The 21194-nt window shown below is 47.2% G+C and overlaps 1 protein-coding gene across 2 annotated transcripts in view; it reads left to right on the top strand.

The window, feature by feature from the left end:
• The first annotated feature begins 12377 nt into the window (after window positions 1-12377).
• Window positions 12378-21194, top strand: part of LOC113956154 (calpain-5-like) — a 53303-nt gene continuing 44486 nt past the window's right edge. For both annotated transcript variants that reach the window (XM_027662391.1, XM_027662390.1), the window contains exons 1-2: window positions 12378-12571; window positions 20942-21022. The gene's annotated coding sequence lies outside the window, so the exon portion shown is untranslated. The remainder of the gene's footprint in view (window positions 12572-20941; window positions 21023-21194) is intronic.

The following is a 21194-nucleotide window of genomic DNA, read 5'->3' as shown; positions in this document are numbered from 1 at the left end:
CCTTTCTGATGCTTTTCTTTGGCAAGTGTATGTTGACTATGATTTATGAATTATAGCAGTACTTGTTCATTTTGATCCATCAGCGATCCCAAATCAGTCCCACTTGTATAAATGCAGAAAAGAAAGTGACTGCAGAGGAAATTCGATGGCCCTGAATTAATTAAGACCCACATCTGCCTAACTGAAGCAACCCAACCTGTATTAGACCCATCCTTTTGCCCAAAGGGTTGAGCTCCCTGTCGGTCCTACTCTGAGATATAGGGGGCAAGTAGGGGCAGCTCTTTCCCTAAATGAGCACTGCAGTTAAACAGTGTATTCAAAGAAGCAAATCTGGTCCCAGTCTGAACTCTGTCCTGGCATCCAGGGCCTGGGCAAGGCCTGTGCAGTCTCATATGGGCTTTGGGAAGTTTGGTTAGTCTTGAGAGCTGCACTGTGTTTGTCCTGCCTTCCCACACTGGCCTGAAAAAGGTCCCAGTTCTCCTTTCACAGCTACCCTGCCAGAACCACAATGAAGACAAAAGCACCCTCCCCTGAAATCCCTGAAAAATGATAATAAGGCTTAGACCTCCTCATTTAATTATACAGTACAAGCCACTTTGCTGTTTGTTTCTGCTTCACATCTGCAGAATTAGGAGTGAGTGTGGTGAGTCAGCCCTGGCCATCCCTGCTGTAGACTGGGCTGCTGTGAAAGAGCTCGGATCCTTCCCGATGTTTTTTTTCACACTCGGATGGATCCCTTTCTCCTTTTTCCCCTGTGGCCATCACATGTCAGCCCAGAGAGCACTGTCCTCTTTGCTCCCTGGTCCAGAGGAGATGCTGTGCCAACTGGCAAGCAGCATCAGGGCTACCAACACGTCGGCCCACTCGGCCAAGTGCTGGCACCCACTTGAGATGATCACGCCATGCTTGGCCAGACCAGAGCAGCATAGACAGTAGAGTTCTGTTTGCAGTAAAAGACCACACTGAAAAAAATTCCAGTTCCCAGAATAAAACCAGTAGAAAGAAAACAGTCTCAGAACAGCCTTTATCCAAATGTGCATGGACTGAAACTGAAGCAAATGTTATCAGAAAAGCAGAATGAGCGCTTTGGAAAACACTCTGCTTGTGCTTTTATGCACCCCAAGGGCTAACAAAGCAACAGATGTCTTTTCTAGGGGCTATGTGTTAGATGAGGTCAATAAAAAACTTAGGAGGCAGTGCTCCTGCCCGTGCAAAATGTTCTGAAAGTGTCAGATTTAAATCCCTCAGCCTGCTGTGTGCAGCTATTGTAGCAATTCCAGGGACTCCAGAGAGGGTTCAGGGAAAACCTAGATGGTGGTAATGTGGCAACTGCAACCAGCACTGCAAAGCAGTGGAAATGATGCTGCTGTCTTAGCAGGAATCACACCAACACATACGAAATCACTCGATTTGCTGTCATGTCAATGAGAGCAAAAATTCCATTTCCACAGCCCAGCCTTCCTGCTGCCTCAGCCTGGATCTGGACAGAAATGTACTTGCAGTGTCCTGGGATATGTCGTTTCATCAGAGCAGCAAAACAGTGTTTGCTCCCGAAAGCTCCCAGTTCCAGTGTGTCGGCCCTGCATGGTGCCAGTTGCTCGGGCTGAAATGGAAGTTCCGGCCTGGTTGGAAACCCCTTGGCTGGTCCCTTGACCCAAGGGCCATTTCTTGTGCTCACCCATTGCTCACTGTCCAGTGGGGTTCCAGGCAAAGAAAATACGCTTTGTGCCTGTCGGGCTTGTCAGCTGCAAATGATCCAAGTGTTTTGTGGCTGCTGGCTGGAATTGCAGCTCAAAATATGGTAGCCAGACCCACGTGGAACAAGACATTGACTGGGCTCTCTCAGCTTAGCTCCATGAAACACCGAACAGGGTTGTAGCTTCAACTCAAGGTTTACACAATGATGCTTAATCTGGTATTTTCTGTAAATAAAATAACTTTAAAAGTCAACAAATCAGATAATTTACAAGGTTTCTTCTGCAGTCTGAGCTCTGTACCTTGTTCTCCACCTGCTCCCTCACCCCAACCTCTCTCAAACACACCATAACTTCAAAGGTACAGTTCTCCATGCAAGTATCACCTTTACCATAAGGCAGGCCTTGCACACCTGCAAACAGATGTGACTTTCCAGATGTTCACTGGAAAAGATCCATGGTACAGCTACTTGTTTGGGTTTTTTAAAGAATCAAATCAGAAGGGTTTAATTTTACAGCCCACAAAGTGTGTGAGAACAATGACTTGCAATTGTAGGTACTCAGCCCTGTATTTGCAATCTGGTTATTATGAGTTATGCTGACTTGGGCTCTGTATGGTGCATCAAACAACTGGACTCCTTGTGTTAAGTCTTTATAAGATTATCAACTGTTTGTGTGTGAGGGAGCAGGAGTAATGTTTTATGGATTATGACTTCAATTACCATAAACACACCTTTGCCACTGAAAATTACAATCTGCATTCTTCACTCTCAAGTAGGTCTACTGAATTTAAAAGTTCCCATCATTGTTTGACATAAATCAGTTGACCCTGAGATCCCAGAAACATTCCAGTTCCCGACGACTGTGAGTCTGCCACTCCCTGACCCCCATGTATTAAAGGATGCAAAGATTTTGTTTCCATTTATGTTACTTCTCTGGGGTTACCTGGAGGGTAATGAGGCACTGAGTGCCCCAAACTCCACTGATGTATCTGGGAGTGAAGAGCAGGAAAGATCTTGAAAAATATGTTTATCTTTGGATTGTATAAGCAGTGAACAGGAACCAGTGGGACAATAGGAGCCTGCAAAACCTTCAGGGAAGCACATCTTTGTGGAGACACAGTGCTGGCCTGGCAGTGGCATCCCCTCCCTGCTCCTGTCCAAACTCCAATGTTTGGGCCACCAGCTCCAGCTGGGTTTCACTGCAGTGAAGAAACCCCTTCTTCCAAGGACAGACAAGCACCTTCTCTCTCTCCTGCTTCACCTAGGTCAGAGACCACCAGCCAGGTCATTAGTGTGGTGCAAGGTAACAGTAAATGTGAGACCAGGAAAGAATGATAAATAAGACAAATCCACTGCCTCCTTGTGCTGGGAACTCATTTAAGTGCAGGTCTTCCCACAGTTGGTGCACCCAAACAAGTGCTGGATTTGAGTTGCTCCTTCTGGTAACTGTGCTCCTGCCACGATGTGTGCATGTGTCATCTAATTTAAGTGTTCAGTGTGCTTTTAGCACCCATGTACAGGCACAGGGAGTGCCATTGAGCTGGTTAAACCTCTGTTCTGCCAGTCACTGTGAGAGAGTGACAGTCAGGGAGTGACAATCCGGGACAGCAACTGGAGCTGGGGAGAGAAAGGTGATTTCTGAAGGTCCCTGGCAACACATCAGTTCAGTGGCCTAGGCTGCCACTTACCACACTGAGGTTTCACAGCAGCTTTACTGCTTTAACTGGGATGTGGAGCCAACACATAGGAGGGTTTTAGATCACTGGAAATGATGTTCAGCCTTCTGTGTTCAGATCTTGGGCTTCTTGAGCCCAAGGCAACAAATCAGGAGTTTGGCCACTCTCTCAGCTGCTCCCTTTCACTGTCTGCCATTAAACCTTGCGATTTAAAAAGCTTCTCTCAGAGCTTGTCACCACGGCTGGCTGTGTGCTGCTCTCTAGACAACACCCCAGGCAGTGTTTGTCCACCTTCTAAAGCAGAGATATCCAAACGATGCAAGAATTCACAACCATGGGGAGTTTCTCTGGCGAGCTACGAAAACGTGTTAATGGGAGAAACACCCCAGTGGCACCACTTAAATTGTATCAGTGCCTTATCAGTCCCATTAGGCTGAACTGCATCTTTACCTGTCTTAAAAGATTATTCATAAGCTTTTAATATTCTAGGAGATGTAACTAAGAGCCCACTGTCCTGTTTTCGGCTGGGACAGAGTTAATTTTCTTCCTGGTAGCACCAGCTACTGGTGCTGTGGTTTGGATTCAGTATGAGAATAATGTTGATAATACACTAATGTTTTCAGTCATTGCTAAGTAGTATTTTTACTCAGTCTTTTCAGCTTCTCATACGCTGCCAGCACAAGGAGCAGGGAGGGGACACTGGGCAGATGACCCCAAGTGACTGAAGGGATATTCCAGACCATATGGAGTCATGCTTAGCATATAAACTGGGTAAAAGCTGTGCAGGGACTGTGTCTTGGGCACTGGCTGGGTACAATTGCACTTGTTTTGTACACTGTAGTACATTCAGAAAATATTACTATCATAATTATTATCATAATAATTATTTTCTTCCATTTCAGCCCCATTATCTCAATCCATGAGTTTTCTCCCTTTCTCCCTCCTGACTCTCTCCCCATGCCAGTGGGAAGGCAGTGAGTGAGTGGGGCTGAGTTGCCAGCTGGGGTTAAGCCAGGCCACTTGCAAACATCACACAGTGTGACCCAGCACAGGGATCTGAGCTGTGCAGCACAACAGCACCTGCTGGGGTCCTGAAAGCAGCACAGCTCCCTTGCTCACTGATGTGGCCTCTGTGCCTTTGGGACACAGGACAGGAACACTGTGAGACTGCCACAGCTCTTGGAAGCGATCAGTAGAGCAACCATAGAGAGCTTCCTCCTGCAGGTACTGTGATCTGCTCAGGTCTTCAATGGTTGGCAGAACTGGGGAACTCAATTGCTCTTTTAAGGGACAGGAGTGGACCAAGATGCCATCCTCTGACATGTATGGCCCCACTTTTGCTGAAAAATAAGGCAGCAAAGCCAACCTAAGCTTGAGTTAGCACAATGCAGCATCCTGGCTGTAATAACCAGAAAAGTTCCCACTGAAGATGCACACACAGCCAAATCTGCCTGATTTAGCATCAATGACAATTCTTCCTGTACAACCTAGAAAGGTGACCAGCACCTACAGCAGGATGCAGCAATAAACCCTTCCTTTTAAATCAACAGATGACCAGCCTGGCCTCTGGAGAATGATGCATTTGTGCAACCAGGAAAGAAAATCTCAGGATGATGCTGTTCTGTCACAAATTGTCCATGCTTTAATTAAGAAGTCCTCATCAGGGAGGAAGATAACTATGAGATACATGAGGGGCGGAACACAGTTGATCTATAATGAAATCAGCTCTCAAATGAGGTCGCCCACCCATGCACTGCTGTGCACACGCAGTGGGGAGATGAGCCAAGCACAGAGGGATGAGGACAAGCTTTTGTAGGCTGCGAATGAATAGGCTGTGCTTTGGGTGGGGAGGGGACCGGAAAGGGGGGGAGGGAAACGCAGTTACGTGCTGGAGAACTTGAGGACAAGGGCAAATGTGTCCTCCCGTGCCCTTCTCACAGCTCCCCCAAAAGGACAATTTCCTTATCCTAGTGTCTCACGAAAAAGTCCCGCAGAACAGGCTACCAGGCACACACGGGCCAGTGCAGCTTCCCCTCGTGGCTTATCCCACTAAAACAGAAACTAAACCACACCTTTCTGTCCCCTTGACACAGATTTAGATACATAAAACCAAGCCTGCCCTTCATATCCTTAAATCTTTAAATCTAAATGACTCAAAATACTCTGCTGGTGGTCAGAAAAGTAGATCAGCTGTGACATTTTAAATGTCAGCCACCAGCACTAGGAAAAGGGTATTTAGAGCAGTAGAGTACAACTCAGGAGACTTTCAACTCTTGATGCAGCCACAGGTTTCTGTGTCACCTGGGGAGTCACCTCGGGCCACAGACAAAACACAAGTTTTGTCTTTGGGCAAGTGCCCAAAGTGGGCTTAGAATTTCTTTGGATTCCAGGTGCCAGCAGGATGAAGAATCACTACTTCAGACTCCATGTTAAGAGTTTCACCCGGGAAACTGGAACAGCTGCTAAGAGTTACATGTGTGAGAAATCACCAGCACCGTGAGAGCAGGGCTGGGACCTGAAACTGCAAGAAGACAGATCTTCATGAAATGAAAATATGATCAAGTGTCCAAGGTGCAACCTCCTGGGCTCCAAAGCAGACGTGGACTGCAGTGAGCATTGCTAGGGCACATGTCCTAACTGGGAAAACTAAAGCTTGGTGCAGTGGGAAGTGCAGTGCTGCTCCTATGCTTGGGAGAGGCTTGGACAATGTTCCTGCAACAGCAGCATCCCACAGACCATGAATGACAGGGCAAATGTGACCCAAGCCCCGTTCAACTCCTCCTAACATTAAACAAGGCTTTGTTTTCAAGGCTGTGTAAGGGGGGCAGCACTCCTGGAGGCCTTGGCTGCTCAGATGGAGAAGGGAAAACTGTTAAGCCCAAGTGCTTTACTCATGACCCTGAGACAGGAATGGCTTTATCCAAATACCACCGAGAAACAAGAGTGCTACAGGCAATGTTTTAAATATTAATGTTTACACAACACTTGGAATACAAATGGAAATTCAAAGAGAAGGGAACTCCTGTCTCTGTGGGCTCCTTGGGGAGATTTTTTTTTATGTGTGTTTTTCAGCATGATTGACATCTGCCCACACAGCTGGTGTCCCATGTGCCCCAAAAACACCCATCCTGCTGCCACTACACTGGGCCCTTGCTGCCAGAGAAGCAGATAGAAGCTGAGGAACAACTGGCCTCAGCCATGGGAACCCAGGGAAGCAGGATGGGAACCCAGGGAAGCCCATAGGTGGGTGAGGGAGAGGAGCCAGCTCCTTCCTCGACCCCTTCCCCAGCACTGCGCCCTCCTCCCCTCCAAACACTGTGTGAACAACATGCCCAGACCCAGGCTGAGGGAACTCAAGGGCCCCACAGTGGGGCTCCCCCAGCCCCTCACAAGGCAGGTAGTGAGAGTGCCCAAGGAACCCCCATTAGGGAGAGGCAAATTCTCGGGCTCAGTGCCAGAGCCTGGCAGTGCCCCAAGGATGCCGGGTGCTCACCAGCACATGGCCAGCAGGCAGATGGCATCAGGCTGTGCCCAGGGCTTTGCCAGGCCTGTCCGACACCCCTCTTGCCTTGCCTGGCTCTGCCTACCTACCCCAGCCCCACAGTCAATATCCCAGCCCTGCATTGATTCCAGCTCCAGCCCCACAAGCTGGATTTCACTGCCAGCTCTGCTGGTTCAGCTCCAGCTCTGCATCTTCCCAACACCGCTGGGTGAAGCTGTTCCTGGTTCTCACAGCAGGAGCTTGGTTGTGGCTCCAGCTCTATGAGGTTTCAGCTCCAGCCCCACAGTAATTCCAGCTCCAACCCTAAACTCACTATCCAAGCCTCACAGGGGTTTCACTCCCACCCCTACCATCTTTATGTCTCCACCAGCTCTGCTGCCTCAGCTCCAGTTTCCCAGCTTCCTACTGCTTCTGGCTAAAAGCTGCTCCTGGTTCTCACTGCACCCCTGGAGCTGTTGATAAAGCCATGAAACAGTCACTGTCATCACTTGAATATCTCTAGGAGCTGTCACACCCTTCCAAATGGGGTCCCCACCTTGGGGGATAACAGGACCTGACTCCAACACACTCCCCCCTCCCCTCCGGGGTCTCACTTCCCCACTTTCCCACATCATCCCCCCTCCCAGTTGGCATCAGGGGCTGGGAATGGCCACTCAGCCCCTGGCTCCCCATCCCAAAAGCTGCCCTTGGGCTGGTACTGAGCCCCAGGAACAGCCCTGAGATCTCCACTCCCATCTCGTGCTTGGTACCATTGGGTAAGCTGAAACCTCCTCAAGCAGCTCCTGCAGTCCCCAAGCTCTATCCCCTTCCCCACGGGATTTATTTCAGCTCCACCAGGATTTGCATCTGGCTTCAGTTCCAGGGGCTTTACGTTCACTCCTGCCCCACAGTCAGTGCTTCAGCCTCCACCCTACAACCTTTATTTAATAAACATCATATATGAAATAAACAGAATAAAAAATAGAACAAAAATAAGAAAATGCGATAAAAATATATTAATACAACGAAGTGAGAATAACACTAGAATAACATAAGAATAATAGAATAAATAAAGCAACAGTATAAAACAAAAGTAGAATAAAATAAAAATAATAAAACAAACAAACAGCTTTATTGCCTTTTTTAAAATTACTTTAAGCCCCAGTGCCCCCAGGGGCCATATCCTGCCTCGCTTACATTGCCTTGCCTATCCCTCCCTTGCCATGCCTTGCTTTGCCTTCCCTACACTCCCCTTGTTTTGTCTTGCCTGACCCTCCCTTGTCTTGTCTTGTCTTGCCTACCACTCTCTTGCTTTGTCTTTCCTTTCCTACCCTTCCCCTCCTTTGCCTTTCCTTCCCTCCCTTGCCTTTCCTACCTTTCCCTTGCCTTTCCTGCCTTTCCCTTGCCTTTCCTGCCTTTCCCTTGCCTTTCCTGTCTTTCCCTTTCCCTCCCTTTCCTTCCCCTCCCTTGCCTTTCCTTCCCTCCCTTGCCTTTCCTACCTTTCCCTTCCCCTCCCTCCCTTCCTTCCCTTCCCTCCCTTGCCTTTCCCTCCCCTCCCTTGCCTTTCCTCCCCTTCCATTATGACCTTTCCTTCCCTTCCATTACCTTTCCCACCTTTCCCTTCCCCTCCCTGGCCTTTCCCACCCCTGGATCGCTGGGCTGTATCGCCATCTCGCGGCCTCGAAAGCCCAGCCCCGCTTTGGGGGATCACAGACTTCGGGAAATCCCGAGCCTGGGTCCTCGGGCTGCCTCTGCTCCGGAGCCCCTCCCCAGACTCCTCCCCCACCGTGACCAGCCTGCCTGAAAAACAGCTCCGAAAGCCCGCTCCAACCCCTGATGCTCCAGGGAATCTGAGCGGTGGCACTGCTGCCTTGTCTGTCCCTACGACAAATCACTGTTGTCTCTGAGCTGTAGAACTGGGCTTTTTTCTTTTTCTTTTTTTTTTGATTTCTCAAGGTTTAGAAATTTTTATGATTGTGGTTAAGGTGGTTGGGGGATAAATCCTGCCCTGTTACACTTCAGCTGCTCTGGCAGCCACGACCAGGGGTAAAGCACAGCCCCTTCTGTGCCCTATTACAGTCTTTAACTTAGTCTTGTGCTGGCTCACTGCCAGCAGACCATCAGGCTGGGACTGATCCCTTACTCCAAGCCCTCCTGTCATCTATGCTTTGGAAGAAAGTATGAAGGAGCCTATGATCAAAATCCCAAGATGCAAGAGACGAGTGATCCAGGTTCAAAATGCTGTTGTTGAGCAGAATCAGACCTCAGCTGGATACACAACTCTGAAAGTTTCTGGTGAATCTTGGTTAGCTTTCAGATTCTGCCTCTTGGGCTCTTCTCTGTTCAAAACTGCTTAAATTAGAAAGAGTAGAGTAAACATGTATGATTTAAGTAGAATCTCTGCTGGAAACCACCTAATGTTTTATTAATAAATTGCCCCATGAAACTGAGTGAATAATAGATGAATGTAGCTCTGGTGGGACACGAGACCTGGCAGTGGACTGTGTGTACAAGGTGATGGGCAGATTGCAGGCGTCTGTGACAAATAGTCATGAGTGGGACAAAGCCACCTGGACACCTTGCAGTAATGACTCCCTCATAGGCATGGGAACAGCTACTGGAGCAAAGCATCCTGGACCTGACTGAACTGAACCCAAAAAGCCCCTTGATGTGAAGAAAAGCCTGCTATCACATCCTTCTTGTGAAGAGGGTTTCCATAAGAGTAGCCCTCTTGGATCAGGGCTGGGTGGGAAGAGAGGAACAATTCTTGGTTCTAGATGGCTTGGATGCTGCAGGTGCTGAATGAACAAAACGGGGCACTTTGGACCACAGCCTGGACAAATTCTGCTGCTACCACCAGCTTTGGTTGTTGTCCAGGTTTGTAATGGTCTTGCCTGCATCTGCCTTGTTCAGATCTCTGAGATACGGCAGCGCCAGCGGAGCTGAACCAGATGCAAATGGAAAATGTGCCACATTTATCGCTTGTGATGAAGGGTCAGGTTGCTCCCAAAGGAACAGCTTCTTGTCTGATGACTACAGGTCATTTATTCTATTCCCTGTTGCCCAGAGAAGCTGTGGCTGCCCCATCCCTGTAAGTGTCCAAGCCCAGGTTGGATGGGGCTTGGAGCAACCTGGGATAGTGAAAGGTGTCTCTGCCCGTGGCAGGGGGTTGAAGCTAGAGGAGCTTTAAGGTCCCTTCCAACCCAAACCATTCTGGGATTCTGTGCTTCTTGCAGCCACAACTAATGCTGATTCCCACTAGCATCCTTTTTTGGGACACCTCTAAACCTCTTTAATAACTCTTCAGAAGTGCTACCCATTGCCTGGGTAAGCCCTATGTGTGCTGCTGTCAAACCTGGTGACGGCCCCACGGGAAAGCAGAGCCAGAGGGCACTGCCTGAGACAAAGAAGCCCCTCGATCTCTTTGGCAGCCACGTAACAAACTGCTGGGTTGCAGCACAGAGCTGGCTGCTCTCTGCAGCTGTGTGACCCTGCATGGCTGGCACAGGCCGTGTGCTGCAGCCTGGGCTCTGCTCTGGGGTGAGGAGTGGTGCCTGTGGCTGGACTCAAATGCTGTCGGAGTTGCTGCTGGGTGCAGGGTTGTGCATACAGCAAAGTGTCCCATGTATGGAAGGGCATGGATTTATGGAGGTATGGATGGGCTCTGAGCACAAGGTGCTGAACCTACAGATGTGGGGTATACAAGATGTAATGCCTTGTGAAGGAAAAAAGTTCTGCTGTTTATCTGCTCTGTGGTGTGTCTTCACACACAGTGACAGCTCTGGGCTCTGCTCTGCCTGATGAGGGTGTGGGATGAGGGAGGTTTGGAAAGCAGCAACTTCAGAGCAGTGGAGAGTGTGGTGGGGCACTGCTCAGGGGATCTTCACAGGCTGTGCAAGAGAGCAGTGGGGAAACTGGGGACACTTCAGCAAAGTCATGGATGTAAACCACCCTAGAGGAGTGTGTGGTGATGATGATGATGCTCAGGACACCTCCAACAAGGAGGTGCAGGGATCATCCAAGGATTTCAAGGGCAATGTTGTAAGGTTAAACTGCCCATAATAAGTGAGATCTTTTTTCACTGTCTGGGTGAGCATGTCTCTGAGTGCTGGGCCATAGCCCCACTGAAATACAAGCTCTGCAGTCACACCAGAGCTGTCTGGTTGCCACTGGTTACCATCCCTGTGGCTCACCTTGCTGCCTGTCCAAAGGAATTCCTGCTTCTAACAAGACTTCCAGCAAGAGCTCCTCCTCAGCCCAGCAAAATCCATTACAATTCTTGGATTACATCACTTCTATGAAACAGTTCTCATGGTTTTGTTCCACCTTGGATCAAAGCAAAGGCAGATACCGTGAGGACACATTTTATAAGCCGGGAATATTTATTATCAGCTTGCAGACTGGAATTTTTTTGTACTCATGTGGGGTTTTTCATGTTCTTCCCTCATCTGTGCAAATGAATCACAGCATGTGTGTAATATATAGGCGGGCATCAGTTTTTTATTATGATTTAAACTTCAGTCTACTTACTCAATCATGAATTGGAAACACATGGCCTTAGTACGTAGGACCTTTTTACTCATGAGATGTTAAAACTGTAATGGCAGCTTCCAGGGCCTCTCACTCCAAATTTCAATGTGCCTTCAAAAGGAATTGGGGAAAATGAGCAAACAGTCCTGCAGCAAACTTTGCAGTACCAAAATTTATGATACTACTTAATCATCTTCAGGGTACTTTGTGAATGTAACTCATCCCCTGAGATCCAAATTCCTCTAGGCAAATAGGAGGTTTGCTCAATAGCAATGTTTAGGAAAAGGAATGGACCTATTTGGAAACTTATGACTAGTTATGCTAAAATGAAGATTAAATGGAGGAAGCAAATTGGAGAGAATATTTAAAACTACTGGTATAGATGAAATTTTGTAATGCATTTCAAAATGGTTCCTGTTTAAAAATTGGCCTACATTTACTGAAGCATGAATAAAAGCCACATAATGGTAAAATAAGAGTGTTATTGTCCTCAAATGAGAAAAATTTCGAGTCAAATTAATCCAGATGTTTAGGATTTACCCAAAAGGAAATTGAAGCTGAGGAAAGAATGGGGAGAAGTTTGTTTTGCCGAAACCATCTCTTATTGAGAATTTCTTTGTGTCCTACATTTTATTTTGCCACAGCACAGAGAAATGTATTATTTTCTGGGCACGAAGCCACCGCTGGGTTCTGCTGCATCTCCTGCCCCATCCAGCTGCATCCCATGAAAGCTGTGTGAGACTCTTCTGGGTGAGTGTGTCGGGAGGGACAGAGGCAGAGGCACTGACACTGGTGGCTTTACGCAAGTGAGGAACACTCTGCAGCCTAATAAGGAATGTAACTTTTTTTTTCGTGATGCACATTAATCTGTTCTGTTTTCCCTACAGAAAAAAAATCCCCCTCCTGCAGCTCTTGCCAAACAGCCTGGCTTCATCTCCTCCTTTAAAAGTTCATTCACAGTTACAGCCACAGTCACAGCTCACAGGCAGCTTGTCTGTCAGGAGTGCACAGGGCTCTGCCTTTTGGGTCCCTGTGACATCCCTGGAAGGGGCATCCCCACACCACCCCCGCCGGAGACGTGATCGTGGTACAGTCCAGAGAATTCCAGGTTAAGTGTTTGCAGGATCAGTGTTTGCAGGAGCCACTCTGGAGTTTGATGTGCCCCGAGCAAGGTCTGACCTCATCCAGGTGAGTGCCAGGGGCAACCTGAAAACTGCCATTCACCAGATTTGTACCTTTATCACCAGGATGAAAACTCTCTGTGTCATCAGGAACAGGTGTTTCAGCCAGCACAGTGAGAAAATGATTTTGATTACTTTTTGATTTTGTTTTAATATAAATTTCTTTCAGAAAGTCACATCTCAACTCTATACTAACTCTTAGCTTTATTACAGGATTTATTGCCAAGGCATGGGTGCTCTCCTTTCTTCTGGGATAACCAGTTTCACACTAGTCATCTCTACAGGCATCATTAACAGTTATTCCAAATAGAGGGGCCAGACTGATAAAATGTGATTTGATCTCTGCTCTTGTAATTCCATTTGCCATACTGTCTCTGGTCTTCCAAAATACTATCAGTTCTCGCTGTGGAGTCTTTCATTGTGAAATTTCTTGGTTGTTTTGTTTCTAGTGAAGGAGAGATTTTTATACCGTGTCTAAAATAATTGATAAGTGGATATATAAAATAATGGAGTGGTCTGATAAGGAGTTAACCATTAATTTGCAATAAATTTTTTTTAACTGACTTTTATGAAAAAAGACAGAATTCTGAAGAATTCTGAAGAAAGTTGTTTCCTGTGGTTCCAGCACAAAAGCTTGGCTTGAATGAATCAAGTGACAATGCTGTTGACATTTTCTTCAGAGCTTGTTATATATAAGTTGTCTGGATTAATGGTAATTGTAACAATTGGCATCTACTGCACTAAATTCCTTTTTTAAAAAAAATCAAACTAGAATTGCACCTCCCTGAGGTAGTTGAAAAAGTGTCTGATCCCGAGGCTATAGTGGAAGCCACTGAAGGTAGGTTTTTTTTGAAGCGTGCAGTCACCTCTGCACTTTGGAAAACCCCGTCTGCCTTAAAAATGTGTCCTGTAGCCACTTTGTGTCTTCACTAAAGAGAAAATTTGCATCAGTTTAGCTGAAGGATCAAGCTGTGCTGAGGCTGGATCCTGTGCAATACACACAGGATTCTCTCCTCTCACCAGAGAGACAAAGTGTGACATAAAATGAACAGGGGGCAATTGCTGTCCTGAAACAGAAAGGATCACCCTGAGTACTTGCTCTTGAGACCTGTTGGAAAAGGGGCACATCCTCAGGGTGCTGGTGCACAGTTGTTTGGAAAAGCGTTTTAATCTTGCTTGCCAGCTGCAGGTAGATGTGCTGGTGTTGGTCTGTAGTGCCACGTGTTCATCCTGTACCATCACCCCGCTGCTCTTGGGGTCAGAGACCCTCATAGTCCGGATGTGCAGAGGGTTTTGAACTTCTGAATGCTGGCCAAGACCTAGCAAGAGACTTAAACATCTGCACTGGCGACAGAGACAAAACACTGGGGCCTTGAGGATGAGATAGAGTGTAAAAAAATTGTCTCAAGCTACTGCTTAATGTCTAAACTGTGAAATGCATCATAGGCTTATAGCTCGTGGACTTCGGGTGCCCTTAACTTAGTACAGGATCAGCAGAATAGAGCTGGTGGCTGCCAAACAAGTTTGTGCCTCTGGCTGAGCCCCTCGGGGTCTTGGTGCAAGAGACCTTCCAGCAGTTTATTTGTCATGTGTGGACAGGACCAGGAGCCACACAAAACACAGTTGTGAAAACCCAGTTTGTCTGAAGGCAGTGGGGCAGCATGTGCTGTTTTTTTGAGAGCAGAAGCCTCTGTCTGGGAGCACTGGCCGAGCAGTAACTGTGTGTTTGGTGTGGGCAGAGACCTGTGGGGCTCCCCTCTGGGGACCAACGAGGGCAGGGTGCATAGCAGGGGAAGGTGAGCCTGGTCCCTGTGGCATTTAGTTGAATTGAAGGAAAGGAGCCACGGGGTTTTTGTCTCTGTTTGCAATGATCTCTAAGAATCTAATTCTCTAGGAATTTCAGCATTTAGTTGAAGGTTTCACGCAGAAACCAATCAGGTAGAGGAAGAAGCCTGCTCTGCTGCTAACTCCACTCCTTTTTAAGTCTTTGCCTTTGCCCAAGGGGAGAGAGAAAATGTCAAAAAGCTGTTTCACACTGGGATAAACTCTCACAGGAAAGGCTGGGAGGGGAGAGAGGGAGTCAAGCCAGTGTTTACCCTCTCTGAGTGCATTCTGCCAGGACTTTGAGTAGTTTTGACCACTCAGCAGTGTACCACTTAGCAATCACATGCATGTTGATTTTGCTCAGTTCTCAAGCTGTAAAGATCCCACACGCCCCTGACCATCAGCTCTACAAATCTAGGCTGCTTCTGCTCACACCAGATGGAGTTGTTCGCCCTTGGGAATAATCACCTGCAAGGGGAGCTTTTCCCTGCTGCTGTTTGCCCCACCTGTCAGCCCCAGCACCCTCAGCTCCTGCCCCTGAGGGCTGGAACAGCCACACTTCTTGCTGTGGGATGAGGGGCTGCAGCACATGGATAGCCAGCATCTCACACCCCAAAGGGCTGCAGAGCATCAGCCACGACTCCTGTACTCCCATCCTGAGGGGTCAGAAGGAGTTTACATTTTATCTCACCAGGAACTGGTGAGATAGAGAGGCTGGGAGAGAGAACAAACTGTGAAAATCAACGGCAGGTTCCTGGCAGAGCTCTTGCTTCACTCCTGGGCTTAGGGGATGGAAAGCTTGGTTCTGAACCAGCACCCACCCCCTGCACCGTCTTGCATGGGCTTTACAGTGTAATCTGCATTCTGGCTTTCAGCTCAGGTGCTGGAGAAATTCCCTGGGTCCCAGTGAGACCCAAAAGAAAAGCCTGGTTAAGCTCTGTGGCGTTGCAAATAAAGTACTGTAATTAATTTTATTGTAGAAAGCTTTGGTTTACAGCCAGATGATCCTGCCAGGCCTTGATGCCATCTCTGAAAGCAAACAGGTTATGGCCAGTCCTGTTTCTCACTTCCAGTTACTCTCCCCCACATTCCTTCACAGAAGTGATAGGATATGGGCAGATACTCTCAGACAAAAATATGTTTGCCTCTCTCAATTTTAAGTGTAGCAAAACTGCATAGCAGGACAATGTTGGCACCTTCCTGTTTCTATAAAAAGGCAAATGCTTGTGTCTCCTTCCCGTAGGCAATTCTTGAGCTGAGCTAAAAGAGAAATCTTTACGTGCCTACTAAAGTACTAAGTTACAGAGGCCATAACCTAGTCAAATTAACCTTATTTTGTTGAAGAATCAAAAAAACTGAATGAAATAAGGGCTAATGCTGCAGAATCATGGTATCCCCAGAGCACACAATAAAAACTTGGTGTTTTGCCCCATCAGGGATAACACTGCCGTCCAAAAAAACTGGGAAGCCCTCAGACCACAGCCATTAATACTGGACAGGGTGCTATTAAACTATCCTGTGCAGCAAATTTGATCCAAATTGAGTATGTTCTGACTAATGTAATTGCACATACACACGACACGGATTTAACATTGACTTTATACTTTTATATTGGCTCTAACGCAGAGGAAGAGAGGACACTCAGTCCAGCATAAAGCTTCTCAGAGAAGTTAGTGTGTTGTTTAAAGAATTTGAATGAGTAAATTTCTCCAGAAGAGATGCTTCTTCTGCAGGAGTAGCAGTGGAACAGCCAAGATCACGAAACCATAGAGTATGTGAAGTGGAAGCTTTTAAACTGCTTTAAGTTTCCCTGCACTCTTAATACATATTTGCAAAGTCACTGCTTTGTAAGGACCTGTGATCATTCTGCACAGGAAGAGAGGGCAATGACCTTTTCCAGATGGAGCTCTGGAAGTGTCTTTAATTGGCAGTTTTACAGTTTTCTGGTTTTACAGAAAACCAGTTCAGAGTAATTTAAAGCTTTAGGCTGCAGGGCTGCTTTTTGGAGGCACTTACTGACTTGATTACTCTGAAGTAAACTATGTGTTTTGAGGAAGAGATGTTTGGGAAAATATTAAACTATGTTTGCAAACAGTGAAATACTTGAGTCCTTGTTTTGCTCTCATAGTCCAAACAGTGGCTTTGAGGTTTGGGGAGAAGTAAGTTTTGAAGGAGCAAAGTTTAGAGCTGAAAGGTTTTTGTGTCTTGTCAAGATGGGCCCACAACTGCAGGTACAAAAGAGAAACTTGGAAACCAGGTGGTGGTGGTTGTTATTGCTGGTGAGGAGACTGCTTGCATAAAACAAAAGCAAGCTTGGTACCTTCAAATGGGTAATAATCTTAAAACTGGGTTCATGGAATCACAGAATGGTTTGGGTTGGAAGAGATCTTAAAGGTTCTCTAGTTCCAAACCCCTGCCATGGGCAGGGACACCTTCCACTAGCCCAGGTTGCTCCAAGCCCAATCCAACCTGGCCTTCAACATTTCCAGGGATGGGACAGCCACAGCTTCTCCAGGCAACCTGTACCAGGACCTCACCACCCTCACAGCCAAGAATTTCTTCTTAATATCCAATCTAAATCTCCTGTCATTCAACTTAAAACCACTCCTCCTTGTCTCCACTCTCTGCCTGCGTACAAAGTCACTCTTCCTCTTTATTATAAGCTCCTTTTAGGTACTAAAAGATTGCAATAATGTCTCCCCAGCCTCTTCTCTTCTCCTGCCTGAACTGCCCCAGCTCTCCTAGCCTAGGATGCCACCCCAGAGCGTGGCATATGCTCTGTATATCCTTTCTGGCATCCCTGCATTGTCTTCCCAGATGGGGGCTCCTGAACCAGCAGGAATGTGGTCCTGAGGCTGGGGTGTGCCTGAACTTGTGCAGCTTGATTTCAGGATCCACCTCTGGAAAAGCAGTTTTGTGTTCAAAGCTGTGTCCAACTGTGACCTTAAATCCTGGCTGGAAATGCACTTTGTCCTTGTAGCCCTGGTGCTGTGCATGAAAATTCCTTTGAGTTTTGCAGCTGGAACAGAAAAAGTGGGGTGTGTGATAAAATGTTAAGTGTTACAACACACCAAGCCTCCTCCTTGCAGAGGAGTTTCATCTGGCACCGAGGGTTCTCTGCAGCTGCTTGGCAAAGTTCGCCTCCGGGACTGAGAGTGCTGGGTTTGGTTAAGGCAAAACTGGTCCCGCTGTTCCCGAACCCCTCTGGCTGGAATGGGAGTGGGCGGGATGCTTGGCACTCACACAGGCTCGCTGTGGGGGTATGCTCGGCTTAACAGCTGCAATAACTGCCCTCCCTGAGTCTTTACCCTGCCTGTCACTTGGTTACGCAGAGCTAAAAACACGAGCTGAGGGGACATGACTTTTGCTCAGTTTTGTGTGCTTATTGCATGAATCCAGGGGAAGTGAGGGTGTAGTTATCCCTCACACACCTGTCTGGACAGTAAGTCAGTGTTGTTTGTTGTGGATCTTCCATGCAGCAGCTGGGAAAGAGAAAAGCTAAGAAAGGAAAATGGGAGCGTAAAGAAACACTGTTGGATAACTGAAGTAACACTTGAATCTCATCTTAATGCTCTGGTGAGGACCTGCATTTCAAGTGAATGTCTCTTTAATTTATGGCTGCTCTTAAGGCCAGGAGCTGGTATTTGCTGCTGTGTTGAATGTGATTTAGTCGTTCTCTGGCTGTCTCTGATGGGGGAAGCATTTCTGAGTATAAACTGTAAGTAAAAATGAAATTGTTCCATGGTCAGGCTCAGGAGGGGACTCTGCACTGACTCAGCTTCACTCTTCCACTGAAACCCTTTTTCCAATCAAAATAGGAAACTCACTCTGGTGAAACAGAGGGTCAGACAAAGACTTTAAAGCTCAGAGGTTGAAAGCTGAGAGATGTGGGACCTCCTGTACTTCTGCTGATACCACAGGTGCTGTAGGAACCTTGAGGGCAGCTGTGGAGTTGTTCTGCCTGGAGACAAGAAGTCCTGGGGAGCTCAGCTCAGAGGCTGGAAAAGATGAAAAGTAAAACTGTAATTGTATATAGTGAGGGAATAAACAAAAAATGTAAGAATGGCTGACCTGTAGAACTCTTCAGGGTTGTTTTTTTTCCCTCTTCCTCTCTCTTCTGTCCCTCTCCTGGAGTGGTCCCTTTCTCACTGCAGAGCAGTAAAAGTGTCTCTGAGCTGGGGTATGGTATTTTTAGGACTGTGTTTCTTAGCCCTCACTGCACTGTGCTCAGCTCATTCTGTATCACATGGCAGTGCAGGCAGCCCTGGACAGAGTGGCTGCCAAGCCCTGCACAGTGTTTCCTCAGTGCTGTGCATTGGGAGTGCCAGCTGAACCAGGGTAAAGCTGCTGGGTGTGGAGCAGGGGAAGCTGTGCTGCTGTGACTTGGAGGAAGGAGGAGGGAGTGTGGATCTTATTTTGGGAGCTTCAGTGATCAGCTGAGGGTCAAAAACTGGGAACTGCTTAAAAAAAAATAATCTTGGAATGGGAGCCAAGTGTTTGCTGTCTGCCTCAGGCCACGTCCTGGTAGGTGAACACACCAGGATAGGAGGGCTCAGCTGTGGTCCTCCATCCTCAGGGCTCAAACCACCAGGCTGTTGCATAGAAACTGCACTGACACTCTTGACTGTGGACTTTCCAACAATAAAGAGATACTTTTGCTGTGTTTAAAAAAGGCAGTTTTGGGTTTCTACTGGTTTTCCAGACGGTGATGGGACTTCAGTTCAGCTCCAGAGCTCAGTGTCTCCTTGGTGGGAAGCAGCCAGGCTGGGCAGCCCCAGGAGCCTGAGTCCCTGAGACATGCACTCCACTGTGTGCTCTGGATGGCACAGGGAGTGTGGGGAGGGGCAGGTTAAGAGCCAGGCAGGAGAAACCTCCTCCTTGTGGGCTCCCCTTGGTGAGCTGCCCTGTGCAGCCCAGGGTGAGCAGACAGCAGCCTGATTTCACGTGCTGTGCTTTATCACCACGTTCTGTGCAGTGCCAGGACACTGACTGTTGTGTAATGGGGTGTTAATCCTGGAAGGACTCACATTCCAGTCCGGCAGACAGTGAGAGAGAAAGGGCAGGGGAATGAGGTCATTAAAGACCTATCTCAATGAATTAGGCAGTGACAGCTGGAAACCTTGTCACCCAGGGGCTATTTTAAAAACAAATAGGCTCGGTTTAGACTGTTAGTTAGCTTGTGGGGAATTTTTAATAGGCGAGAATGCCAGTTATCATGAAATAATTTCTATCCCACCCAAATTAGTCAAACTATATTTTGTGGACCCTGAGCTATCTCTGTATAATTAACAAGTTGTTCTGCACTTGAAATTGAAAATCAATTTGTGAGGGGAAGCAAGTCTATTTACCTTGTCTTGGGAGGCCACCTGCCAAGTGAGATGCCTTGTGACTTTTTTTTTTTGAGGGACATAAATAAAAAGAAAATAATAGAATCATGGAATGGTCTGGGTTAGAAGGGACCTTAAAGACCATCCACTTTCAATCCCTTCCGTGGGCAAGGACACCTTCCACTGAATGCCCCATCCAACCTGGCCTTCCAGAGACTGGGCAGCCACAGCTCCTTTGAGCAACCTGTGCCAGGACCTCAACACCCTCACAGGGAAGGATTACTTCCTAATATCTCATCTAAACCTGCTATCCTGCAGTTTGAACCCATTCCCCCATGCTCTTGTGAAATAGCCCTTAAGAAAAAGGAATTTGCTAAAAATGCCATAGTATCAGTGTAGTTTTAAGTGTAGTTTTGCTTTATTGAAGCTGGATTACACAGTCACCAAGGGACTTCATGGTCCACTTTTGGAAGGGAGACCCATGGCCTGGCTGAAGGAGTAGGATTTTTTCCACTGATTCCAGCATCATCAAGATTTGACTCAAAGTCATGACAGTCCTGATGTATGCAAAATTTATAGCTGGATTTTTTGCCCTGAGAAAGGACAGAGAATGATCTGGCATTTGAAGGATTTGCCTGCTCAAAATATCAAGAATAAACTGGTTCTTTGTTCTATCACTTTGCTGTGTAAGATTCTGCTGGGAGAAATCTGGCCATGCTTATGCTTATGGGCAGATGGTTGCAAGAATGGCAGAGAGGTAGAAGAGCACTCCTGAATACTCTCCTCATTCCCATTAGTGAAGGTGTTAGAGCAATATTTCTCATCACTGAACTACCATTTGATTTATTGGGACGGGCGAGGGGAGGTGGGAGTTGAGGGTGAGAAAAAGGGAGAAAGAGAGGGTGTTGAACCCATCCATAGGCTACTCAGGCCATGGTATCTTTCACTCAGAAGAACAAAGACCATGATAAATTTGACATTTCCAAGTGTTGCTCGTTACTCTTCTGTATTCCTCCTCTTGTGCTCACACCTGCAAAGCCTTGGTTTAATTTTTCTGCAAATGTGTGGAATCTCATCCTATTCATGCTGCAAATGGCTTAAGGAGCACCAGCTGGACACAGCAAGTGGGCTGCCAGGAGGATGTGGTGTGGTGCTCCAGAGCAGTTGTGCTGGTTAATTCTTATGGTCTGACATAGGACAACTTGCATTTGTCTTTATTGCTGTAGATAACTGAAGGAAGGGGAGATAAATCTCTGACCTGTGTCCAGAAGGAAGAGGAGAGGAACTGACACGGAGGAGCTTCCAGAGTAAGTTCAGATGCTCTCACCACTCCCTTTCTTGAAGGAGAGATAATATCCCTCATGTCTTTCAAGCTTCAAACTATCCTGAATGGTTTCTGTAGTTTATTTCTCAACTGTAAAATGTTTTAAAGCAGTTTATTTGAGCTCTGTGGCTGCAACCATAAACTTGTCAGGTTAG

The sequence above is a fragment of the Corapipo altera genome, unplaced genomic scaffold (genome assembly GCF_003945725.1).
Source record: "Corapipo altera isolate COAL_440 unplaced genomic scaffold, ASM394572v1 326, whole genome shotgun sequence".
In the NCBI taxonomy this organism is placed as follows: domain Eukaryota; kingdom Metazoa; phylum Chordata; class Aves; order Passeriformes; family Pipridae; genus Corapipo; species Corapipo altera.
This window is presented reverse-complemented; position numbering and strand designations above follow the sequence as displayed.